An 11647-nucleotide genomic window follows, 5' to 3' on the forward strand; every position below is an offset into this window, starting at 1 on the left:
TGAACCGGGTGTAGTTAGTCTTTTTTTTTTTAGGAATAGGAGCCATTGTGTTGTGTTTTGAATTGAAGTAATATCTCTTGACTTTGTTATGCCTTGAGAATAGTGAGTACTTTGGTTGTGACGCTTAGGCTCAATTTTTGACTCTGGTATAAGTACCATAAATTGTATGATTTTAACTTTGCTTAACTGCTTTGACTAGAGTGTCTTGATGAGTCCAATCCTGAGTAGTTATGTGCCATGTGTGTGTGTGAGGTTTGTGTGTTATTCTGTGCATTGCATTTGATGCCTAGAACTTGCCCCCTGTGTTTGCAAAGCGAAATAGTAGTTTTGTTCAGTCTTGGAAGTGATATAGGCGTTTCTTTGTTGAGCCAGATATGTATATTTTACCCACCTAATTGTTATGTATCGTAGTTAACCCCTTTGAGCCTGTAATCCTGTTTCTTTGGCAACTACATTACAAGCCTTACCCATTTGTTTGAATTAACTATCTATTCGAACCTTTTAACCTCTCATGATCACTTGAATTGTTATGAACTGTGTAAAAGTTAAAGTGTGGGGTGATTGGTTTGGCTTTTGAGTGGAACTAATTAAATAAGGAGAAAGGTGCACTATTTTGAAAAAGTAAGAGCCACTTGAATTGAAAAAAAAATAGTTGGATTGTTGTGAAAAAAAATATTCCTTGATAAGTGGTGGCTTTTGATGTAAGTGTGCTTAAAGAAGTATGGGGTAATATACATTGATGTGAAGGTGGAGTTTGGTTTGACATAAGTATGTGGTTTGAATGTTAAAGTATATGTATTAAAGTGCTTAGGGAGGTGTAGTCACTCATCTAAATGTGTCCTACCCGTCCCGCAGCCTACATTACAACCAAATAAAGTCCTACTTGATCCTAGACTGAATGAGCTTGATTAGTAGAGTAGTACACTACGGGCAATCCTATGGTGCATCTTTTGTGGCATATGAATGTTATTTCTGAGAGTGAGTGAATTCTTTCTATCTTGAGTTCCTAAGTGTTCTTAAATTTTATTGTGTGGAACTACTCTCTTTTGTTATGTGAGGGCACTTGATTCATGAAGGAAAGGTAATATCAGTGACCTCTATGTTAGAGTAAGTGAGTGGGTTGTGAATAATGCGTGGTACTTGTGAGTCAAATCTTGAGGTGAAGATGTTACGCTTTTGTGCTTAGTCTATTTTAAATACTCTTGGTGTAATGAGTTAGGAGAATTGTTTAAAAAGGTCGTGTCTATAAAAAAAGTTTAGTTTGATTACACGAGGACGAGCAATGGTTTAAGTGTGGGATGTTGATAATAGGCTACATAGACGATATATACACCCTAATTATACCATGCTTTATTGTTGTTTTATAGGCTAAATGATAACAAAATGCTCTAATTGGTGTTCTTTTGCTATGCAGGGACTAATCCAAGTTGGAAATAACTATGGAGTGTTTTGGAGTCAATAATGTGAAGAAAAAGTCCAATCAAGTAGCACCCGAGCGGAAAGAAGAAAAAAGTGAGCTGGGGTTGAATCCACCGCGATCGCGGTGGGACCGCGGCAGGCCACAGACGCGAGGCAGAATGTTTGGCTCTCACCGCGGTTGCGCAGCGGTCGCACCGCGGCCGCAGTGAACTGTGCAGTTGCCTAGAACTTGTGGGACCAAAGTGTAACTCGGGAAAAACTTATTCCAAACCCTTATAAACTCAAGAAGCTCGCCCAAGAAAGTAAAAAAAAAAGCTTGTTTTTAGACCTAAGGAGGCCAAGGAGACCGGAGATTCGACCTAAGGAGGCAAGAACACAATAGGAGCAAGGCGGGGAATTCTTCTACGAGTTTTTCCTTCCTCTTCCTATCTTTTATTGTTGGTTATGACTTTTAGTATTGTAGTTTTACATACTATTATGAATAGCTAATTCGTTTTCTAGGGTTTTGATGGAACCTTTTGTAGGATATATTCTTGTTATATTTTTATATAATTGAGCCGTTGGATTTCTCTACTTGTTCAACTACGTGTTTATTGTTATTGATTGAATGACCATCAATTGACTGTGCCTATTTAGTGTGTACTGCTCGAGAGAGAGTGCATATTTAGGTAGTTGTTGAACAACGTCACTCCTAACATATGTGAGAAATCAATATATTGGGTTTAAAGGTAGGCTTAGAAATAACAAAGCCTTGACGTGGTCATAATGAGCGGTTAGATAAAGCCAACTAGCGTAGTTCGAGAGAATATGTCTAGTAAATTGTTGTAGTTGCTCGAGAGAGAATTACGGCACCTAAAGTGCTCACGGTCAGTAGAGAATACATCGGCGAAATTGTAGGGAACATAGCTGTAAGGATTCCGACAATTGGGGAAATCATAACTCTAGATCTCCTTAATTTAGTCTCCAACCCTTTGTCTCGTTAGTTGATAGTTTTATCACTTTGTAGTATTTGCTAGTTAATTAGTTAGAAATATAAATCTCAATCTTTATAATTTAGAAAATTGTTCAAACTTGTCTTCTTAGTGATATTAAACAGATATAGCTAAGCCTTAGTTCTCTGTGGGATTCGACCCTGGACTTTTAGATCGGATTATATTTGCAGCGACCGCTTATCCTTTTTAGGACTAGAGTTGGGCGTGATCATACATGATTGAAGGCGCATAAAATTTGTGTTGTGGCTAGTGTGGACTATGTGGGCACGGTTCAATTGACCGTTTGACCCTTACAATGAATCCTAACCACCAAGCCTTAGCTTTTAGCACATAAAATTTTCTCTTTCCCTCGCTAAAGATCTTAATCCGGGGGTAATGGCCCCAATATTCTAGGTCGAACTCGTAAGGGCTCGGATACTATTGAACTGATGCAAACGATCACCAAATCTGGTTTAAGACCGGTCTTCAAATCTAAGGTAGCACGTTTTACTATTGCCTTATTAAAAACCTTGCTGAAAAACCCACTTCGAGACAAAACCGGTTCAAGGAAAAAAGAGTGCAACACGTGCTTTCAAACCTAATAGCTACATCTGTCCTTGGCTGATTACCTACATATGCTAGTCCGATTTATAACACAATTAAAAAAAGGAGTTGAGTTTGTACCTTAGCAGTAGTACCGCTTTAAGTGTGTCACATTCTGCTTGTTTGGTAGTTGAACACCGTTTCTCGCTTCGAGTTTATATGAGTCATTGTCGGTTATTCCGAGAATTCGATACGGTCCTTCCCAATTCGGACCCAGTTTTCCTTCGTTCGCCTTCCTGGTGTGTATTCTTACCTGCCTTTCTCAACACCAAGTCCCCGACTTGAAAGTGTCGAAGGCTGGCTCTCCGGTTGTAATACCTTTCTATTCGCTGCTTCTGGGTGGCCAACCGAATTAGGGCGGTCTCCCGCCTTTCTTCCAATAGTTCCAGACTCGTGATCATGACCTTTCCGTTTGGCTCTTTGATCGTATACTGGAACCTGAGGCTCGATTCTCCCACCTCGACTGGTATTAAGGCTTCGACTTCGTATATACCAGAGAAAATGGTATGGCCCCGGTGCTCGATTTTGAAGTCCTACGGTATACCCACAAGACTTCGGGCAGAATCTCCTTCTATTTTCCTTTCGAACCGGTCAACCTCTTTTCAGGTTTTGGAGTATAGTCTTGTTCGTTGATTCCGCTTGCCCATTCCCGCTGGGGTGATAAGGCATTGATAGTATCTTCTTGATCTTGTGGTCTTCAGAAAACTTACTCGCCTTGATGCCGATGAATTGCTTCTGTTGTCACAAACAATCTCGGTCGGTATCCCATATCAACATATTATGTGGTCCCAGATGAAGTCAATGACTTTTTTCTCTCGGATCATTTCGAACGCTTGGGCCTCAACCCATTTGGAAAAATAATCGGTCATGAATAGTATGAATTGAGCTTTATCGGGTGCCCATAGCAGGGGTCCAATGTGTCCATCCCCACTTCATAAATGGCCACGGGGACAAGATCGAGTGGAGAATTTCTCCACGTTGATGGATCATCGGGGCGTGTCTTTGGCACTCGTCGCATTTCCATACAAAGTGTTTTGTATCTCTTTCCATTTTGGTCCAGTAATAGTCAGCCCTGATTAGTTTCCGAACCAAGGATTCTGCCCCCGAGTGGTTCCTGCAAGTGCCTTCGTGAACTTCTCTCATGGCGCATTCGGTCTCTCCTGGTCCTAAGCACCTGGCTAGTGGGCCAAAGAAGGTCCTCTTGAACAATTCCCCTTCGACCAAGCTAAATCTGGCAGCTTTGGTGCGTAGGGCTCTCGATTCTTTGGGATCCAAAGGCAATTTTCCTGTCTTCAAGTAGTCTATGTTTTCTCCAATCCCAAGTTAAACTCATTGAGTTCACTTTGGCGTGGCCTTCTTCTATCACCGAGTTCATTAGCTGCACTACTGCTCCCGAATTGAATTCATCGAAATTGACCGACGACCCCACGTTAGCCAGTTCATCGGCCTCACTATTTTGATCTCGGGGTACATGCTACAGGGTCCATTCCCTGAATTGGTGTAAGGTTACCTGCAATTTGTCCAAGTAACTTCGCATCCGTTCTTCTTTTACTTCAAAAGTTCCGTTAACTTGATTTACCACGAGAAGGGAGTCGCACTTGGCTTCGATCACTTCGGCCCCAAGGATTTTAGCCAATTCCAAACCTGCAATCATGGCCTCATACTCGGTCTCATTGTTATTCAATTTCACAGTTCTAATAGACTGCCTAATTATATTTCCCGAAAGTGGTTTTAATACGATACCGAGCCCGGACCCCTTCGTGTTGGATCGTCCGTGAAAAGGGTCCAGATTCTCGTAGTAGTTCCTGAGGTTAACAGTAATTCCCTTTCGAATTCGGGTATTAAGGCCGGTGTAAAGTAGTCCACGAAGTCTGCCAAAATCTGAGATTTTATGGCGGTTCGGGATCGATACTCGATATTGTATCCACTAATTTCCACGGCCCAGTTGTCCAACCGGCCCGAAAGTTCGGGCTTGTGCATGATATTCCTTAGCGGGTAAGAGGTCACGACACATATGGGGATGGCCTTGAAAATACGGCTTTAGCTTCCTGGAGGCGCTTAGCAAAGCAAGCGCCAATTTTTCCAGGTGAGGATACCTTGATTCAGCCTCGCCTAGAGTTCTACTAACATAGTAAATAGGAAATTACGTACCTTCTTCCTCCCAGACTATGACACCACTTACCGCCACCTCGAAAACTTCCAAGTAGAGGTACAATTGTTCGTCTTCCTTTGGAGTGTGCAGCAGCGGGGGACTCGATAGGTACCGTTTGAATTCCTCCAACGTGTGCTGGAATTTTGGGGTCCAGGAAAAGTTATTCTTCTTATTTAGTAGTGAGAAGAACCAATGGCTCTTGTCCGAGGACCTCGAGATGAACCGGCCTAAGGCGGCTATACGCCATGTCAGTCATTGAACGACCTTGAAGTTGTCCACCACGGTGATTTCCTTTATAGCCTTTATTTTGTTGGGGTTTATCTCGATCCTTTGATCGGATACCGTGACACCGATGAATTCGCCCGATCAGACCCCGAATGCGCACTTCTCCGGGTTTAGCTTCATGTTATATTTTTTTAGTATGCCGAAGCTCTCCTACAAATTTTTCAAATTGTCCTCTGCTCGCAGGGACTTGACCAACATATCATCAATAAAAACTTCTATTGACTTCCCTATTTGTTCTTCGAATATCCGGTTTACTAGGCATTGATAGGTGGTACCGGCATTCTTTAATCCAAACGACATTACATTATAACATTAGGTGCTGAATTTAGTATGGAAGAAGTCTTTTCTTGATCGTCCGGGGTTCATCCGAATTTAGTTGTACCTGGAGTAGGCGTCGAGAAAGCTGAATATCTCGTTCCCGACCGTCGCATCGATCATTTGATCGATGTTAGGCAAAGGGAAAGAATCGTTAGGGCATGATTTGTTTAGATCTTTGTAATCTACACATGATCATGCCCAACTCTAGTCCTAAAAAGGATAAGCGGTCGCTGCAAATATAATCCGGTCTAAGAGTCCGGAGTCGAATCCCACAGAGAACTAAGGTTTCGCTAAAACTGTTCAACATCACTAAGAAGACAAGCTTGAATAAATTCCTAAGTTATAAATATTAAGATTCTTCTATCTTACTAACTAAGTAACAAATTAAAATAGTAATAACAACTAAAGATACTAAGGGTTGGAGACAAGATTAAGGAGGCCTAGAGTTATGATTTCCTCAATTGTCGGAATCCTTCCTGCTACGTCTCCTATAATTTTGCCAAAGTATTCTCTACTGATCATGAGCACTCGACTTATCATAATTCTCTCTCGAGAAACTACAATAATGTACTAGTCTTATTCTCTCGAATTACGCTAGCTCGCACTTTTTCTCCGCTCACTATGATCACGTCAAAGCTTCGTTATCTCTAATCCTGCTTTTAAACCTGCCGTATTTATCTCTCATATACCTTAGGAGTGACGTTGTTCAACAACCACCTAAATATATATCCTTTCTCAAGCAACACATGCTGAATAGGCATAGTCAATCGATGACCATTCAATCAACTGAAATAAGAACATAGTTGAACAAGTAGATAAATGCAAAGGTTAAATTATATTAATATATAACAGGAATTCATCCTCCAAGAGGTTCCATCAAAACTCTTGATAATAAATTAGCTACTCATAATAGTATGTAAAACTACAATAATAAAAGTCATAACCAGCAATGGAAAATAGGAAGAAGAAAGGAAAAACTCGTGGTTGAATCTTCCTTCTTGCTCCGAGCGTATTCTTGCCTCTTTGGGTGTTGTCTAACCCTAAAGTAGTGTCTCCCTCTTCAAAAGGACGTTTTATGATGTATTTATATCAATTAGGGTTGATGTGGGGCGCCCTTGAGCTCTCCTAATTCAAAAAAGACACGCTGAATCGCGTGCCAGAGTTGGTGCAATGCGCGACTTACTAGCACGCTCCCAGTTATTTCTTTTTTTCTTCTTTGTTTTTTCGCGTGCCAGGTCTAGTGCCAACCTCCATACTTCGCTGTTTTTTGTTCATCTCCTAGTCCATTTCGTGCCTACCTTCATGCAATGCACCAATTGTGGCACGCTTCCAGGTCTTGCATCTCTAGTCTTTTTGCATCAAATCATCCAATTCTCGCCAACTTTCATCCAAATTCATTCCTACACACAATAAACATGAAATGAGCATATTATATGTTTATAAACATGTAATCTCCCACAACTCACATAAGAAATAATATGCAAACATACTCAAAAACATGCATTTTTCATCATTTATCACTACCCCACACTTAAACTCTTGCTCGTCCTCGAGCAACTTAAAATTAAGCACATCGGCAAGTAACACAATTCCAAAACATACTTAAGTATCGTATCAATGACAATGGTTTATATCAACACTTAGAACTCGACATAATCACTCTTCACACTCTTTCTTATTATTAGACCAATGCCAAGACTAAGTAAAATATTTGTGTGACTCTTCTAACATCCTAGCCTCAAAAATTGAATCCACTACATTCCTCTATATGACTCGCTTCTTGTGCCAACTAAAGATATGAGTTCTTTACCAATCCGTCGTAAAGCATGTGCCCTCACCAACAAAGCAAAGAGAGTAATCAGTCCGCACACTCAAATATGAATTCAAGTATAATATAAGGACTCACATATTGAAAGAATTCGCTCACTCTCGCAAAGAAACTCATGTGCCACCCAAGTTTGTACCATAGGCTTGCCCGTAGTATAAGACTCGACTAATTTAAGCTTGTAAAATCTAGGATCAAGTAGGACTTTATAGGTTGTAATGTAGGCTAAGGGACGGGTATGATATATATATATATATATATATATATATATATATATATATATATATATATATATATATATATATATATATATAGTGACTAACCCTCCTAAGCACTTTAATACACCACGCTTTCAAGCACATTCTTGTCATGACCAATTCAATATTTTGCCATATAACCATAAACAATTAAGCCCTTCATCATTAAGCACATGAAATATAGATACTCACTAGCCCAAACAAAGATATGGGAGGTGTCATTCATCATTTTTTTCTTCTTTTGTATTTTTTTTTACACTCTCCTTAACTTGGTATTTCCGGCTAGTAAGGCTTTTACCCACAAATGCACCTTGTCGGACTTTCTACGGTTCCACTCAAAAGCTACCCAATCTCTTTCTTTACTCTTTCAGCGACTTAAGTGCTTTCGGAGGTAAAGGGTGAACAAGATACGATTTAGAACAAAATAGGGGTTGGCTCGTAATGTGGGTGCCAAAGAAAAAGGTCTACAGGCTCAAAAGGGCTGACTACGGATAATGTTATCAATGGTAGGCAAATAGGCTCAAGGGTCAATCAAAGAAACGCCTATACCATTTCCTAAACTCACAAGATTCAATCATTTCGCTTCGACTCACACACGGGGCAAGTTCTAGACTAACAAGGGATGGCATAGAGTAAAACCAAAATCTCACCTCACACAATGCACATGACTTACTCAGGATGGATCAGACCCGACTCTCAAGTTAAAGTAACTAGCACAGTCATCATATAATCCAACCACTAGGAAGTAATAACAAGAGTCAATAAATGAGCCCAAGATCAAAGGAAGTCACACATATTCTCAAGGCATATAATCACAATAATCAAGAAGAAAGTACTCAGCACAAATGCCATACCTCTAAGCCCCGATATAAACCAAGTCAAAAATATAGACACTCAAGTTCTTCCTATTCCATTATCATTTGAAAAAAATGAAAAAAGAAATCATCTTTTTTTTTAAATTTTTGTTTAGACTTTAAACCTCAAGAAAACTGTCTAAGAAGTCCATCGTCGGGAAAAGTCCAAAACTTTTTGAAAACTCTACAAAAAAAAAAAACTACTACCCGATTCAAAGATTCATCCCTTGAAAAAGAACCGTGGCCATAAGAAAAACCAAGAGGGATTATTTCTACCTAATTATTATTGTTTTTTTATTATTTTCAACACACATAAAATAATATAACTAAAATAGCATAGGAAATCACACAAACAGTCTCTTCACCCCACACTTAAAATTATGCATTGTCCCCAATGCACACCCTAAAATATAAGAGGGTAAAAGAAACTCCCTGGTAGGCCAAAGGCCGAAGCACTAGCAGCTCATGGGGTACTCAGACTTCTCTCAGGCTTGGTCCTTCGTGCGGGTACCTCACACTTAGTTCCAACCATCTGGTTTGCTGTTGCATCCTTCCAATAGCTCTGCTTTCCATGCTCCTAGAAAATCAAAAATTGACACTACAAAAATAATACAATTAAAAAAATAAAAATAAAAGAAAGCAGTAAAGCTGGGTTGCCTCCCAACAAGCACTTGATTTAACGTCGCGGCATGACACGAATCACTTTTTGCCTCCACCTCGAGCTTATGAATTGAACCCCCAATTTGGCATCAAATTTTCGGCTATGCTCCAGGGGTGGATGAACAAATCTAATTGGCCCAAGCAACCATTGTACTATTCAACAGTTCTTGGCTTTTAGATGAGGTATGTATTCCCCTCTTTCTGGCAAGAAAAATTCCAGAATGTAGGCACCTTGTTCCTCATTCCTTGACTTCTCAATTGTCTCGGATGACTCTATTTCTGTATCGTCCTCCAAGCACAATGTAGAAAAATGTTTGTAGTGAGGACCAATGCGCTCACACACATGAACTTCAGGACTTTTAGCATCCTCGACATCAATGATACTAGATTCAACAAAATTTATATCCTCAATGTCCTTGGTTGACTCTAGTCTCACTTCTTGAACATCGACATCCTCAAATTCTAGTTGGTTAGATTGTTGGTTTTCTACTCTGACCTCCTCCATTTGCACCTCAATTTCAGCATCTAATTCATGCTCTTCTTGGCTACTATCCACAATATTGTCTTGTTGAGCATTAAATACCTCAACTAGTTGACTCACTTGTGCCTCCAGGTTGCGAATAGTAGCATATTGACTTTGTATGTGCAGTTGTTTCTCATTATTTTGTTCCACAAGGCACCTTAGCATATCCTTGATCTCTTTCAAGTCATCATCCCTAGGCTCTTTGTTCCTATTAGCTTCACAAGAAAAAGAAGAACCATCAAAGTAAGGGGTTGGGGGAAGATAAGAAATATAAGCACAACCATAAAAGTGACCATCTTGACCACCACACATATCACATACATTCCACACATAATATTGAGTTGGTGCACATAATTCGCTCTCGGGAATATTTTTTGATAATTTTACCATGGGTGGTTTTCTTCAGAATATGCATAAGGAGGATTAAAAGTAGAATTACCAAAATCAAAACTCTCATAATTCCAAGATGCCATGTTTTAAAAATCAACAAGTAAAATAAAAATAATAAAAAAATCAAATACAAAAAATAAAAATAAAAGTTCAAACTTGAAAACCTAGCAATATGTACACCTAAAGCTACACCATTATTTCCCCCGGTAACGGCGCCAAAATTTGATCACGCCCAACTCTAGTCCTAAAAAGGATAAGCGGTTGCTGCAAATATAATCTGTTCTAAGAGTCCGGAGTCGAATCCCACAGAGAACTAAGGTTTCGCTATAACTGTTCAATATCACTAAGAAGACAAGCTTGAATAAATTCCTGTTATAAATATTAAGATTCTTCTATCTAACTAACTAAGTAACAAATTAAAATAGTAATAGCAACTAAAGATACTAAGGGTTGGAGACAAGATTAAAGAGGCCTAGAGTTATGATTTCCCCAATTGTCGGAATCCTTCCTGCTACGTCTCCTATAATTTCGCCTAGTATTCACTACTGATCATGAGCACTCGACTTAACATAATTCTCTCTCGAGCAACTACAATAATGTACTAGTCATATTCTCTCGAATTACGCTAGCTCGCACTTTTTCACCGCTCACTATGATCACGTCAAAGCTTTATTATCTCTAATCCTGCTTTTAATCATGCCGTATTTATCTCTTATATACCTTAGGAGTGACGTTGTTCAACAACCACCTAAATATATATCCTTTCTCAAGCAACACATGCTAAATAGGCATAGTCAATCGATGGCCATTCAATCAACTGAAATAAGCACATAGTTGAACAAGTAGATAAATCCAAAGGTTAAATTGGCTTAAAATATAACAAGAATTCATCCTCCAAGAGGTTCCATCAAAACTCTAGATAATAAATTAGCTACTCATAATAGTATGTAAAACTATAATACTAAAAGTCATAACCAACAATGAAAAATAGGAAGAAGAAAGGAAAAACTCGTGGTTGAATCTTCCTTCTTGCTCCCAGCGTATTCTTGCCTCTTTGGGTGTTTTCTAACCCTAAAGTAGTGTCTCCCTCTTCAAAAGGACGTTTTATGATGTATTTATATCAATTAGGGTTGATGTGGGGCGCCCTTGAGCTCTCCTAATTCAAAAAAGACACGCTGAGTCGCGTGCTAGAGTTGGTGCAACGCGCGACTTCTGGCACGCTCCCAGTTATTTCTTTTTTTCTTCTTTGTTCTTTCGCGTGCCAGGTCTAGTGCCAACCTCCATACTTCGCTGTTTTTTATTCATCTCCTAGGCCATTTTGCGCCTACCTTCATGTAATGCACCAATTATGGCACACTTCCAGGTCTTGCATCTCTAGTCTTTTTGCATC

Source organism: Nicotiana attenuata, chromosome 8, assembly GCF_001879085.1.
Source record: "Nicotiana attenuata strain UT chromosome 8, NIATTr2, whole genome shotgun sequence".
NCBI classification, from domain to species: domain Eukaryota; kingdom Viridiplantae; phylum Streptophyta; class Magnoliopsida; order Solanales; family Solanaceae; genus Nicotiana; species Nicotiana attenuata.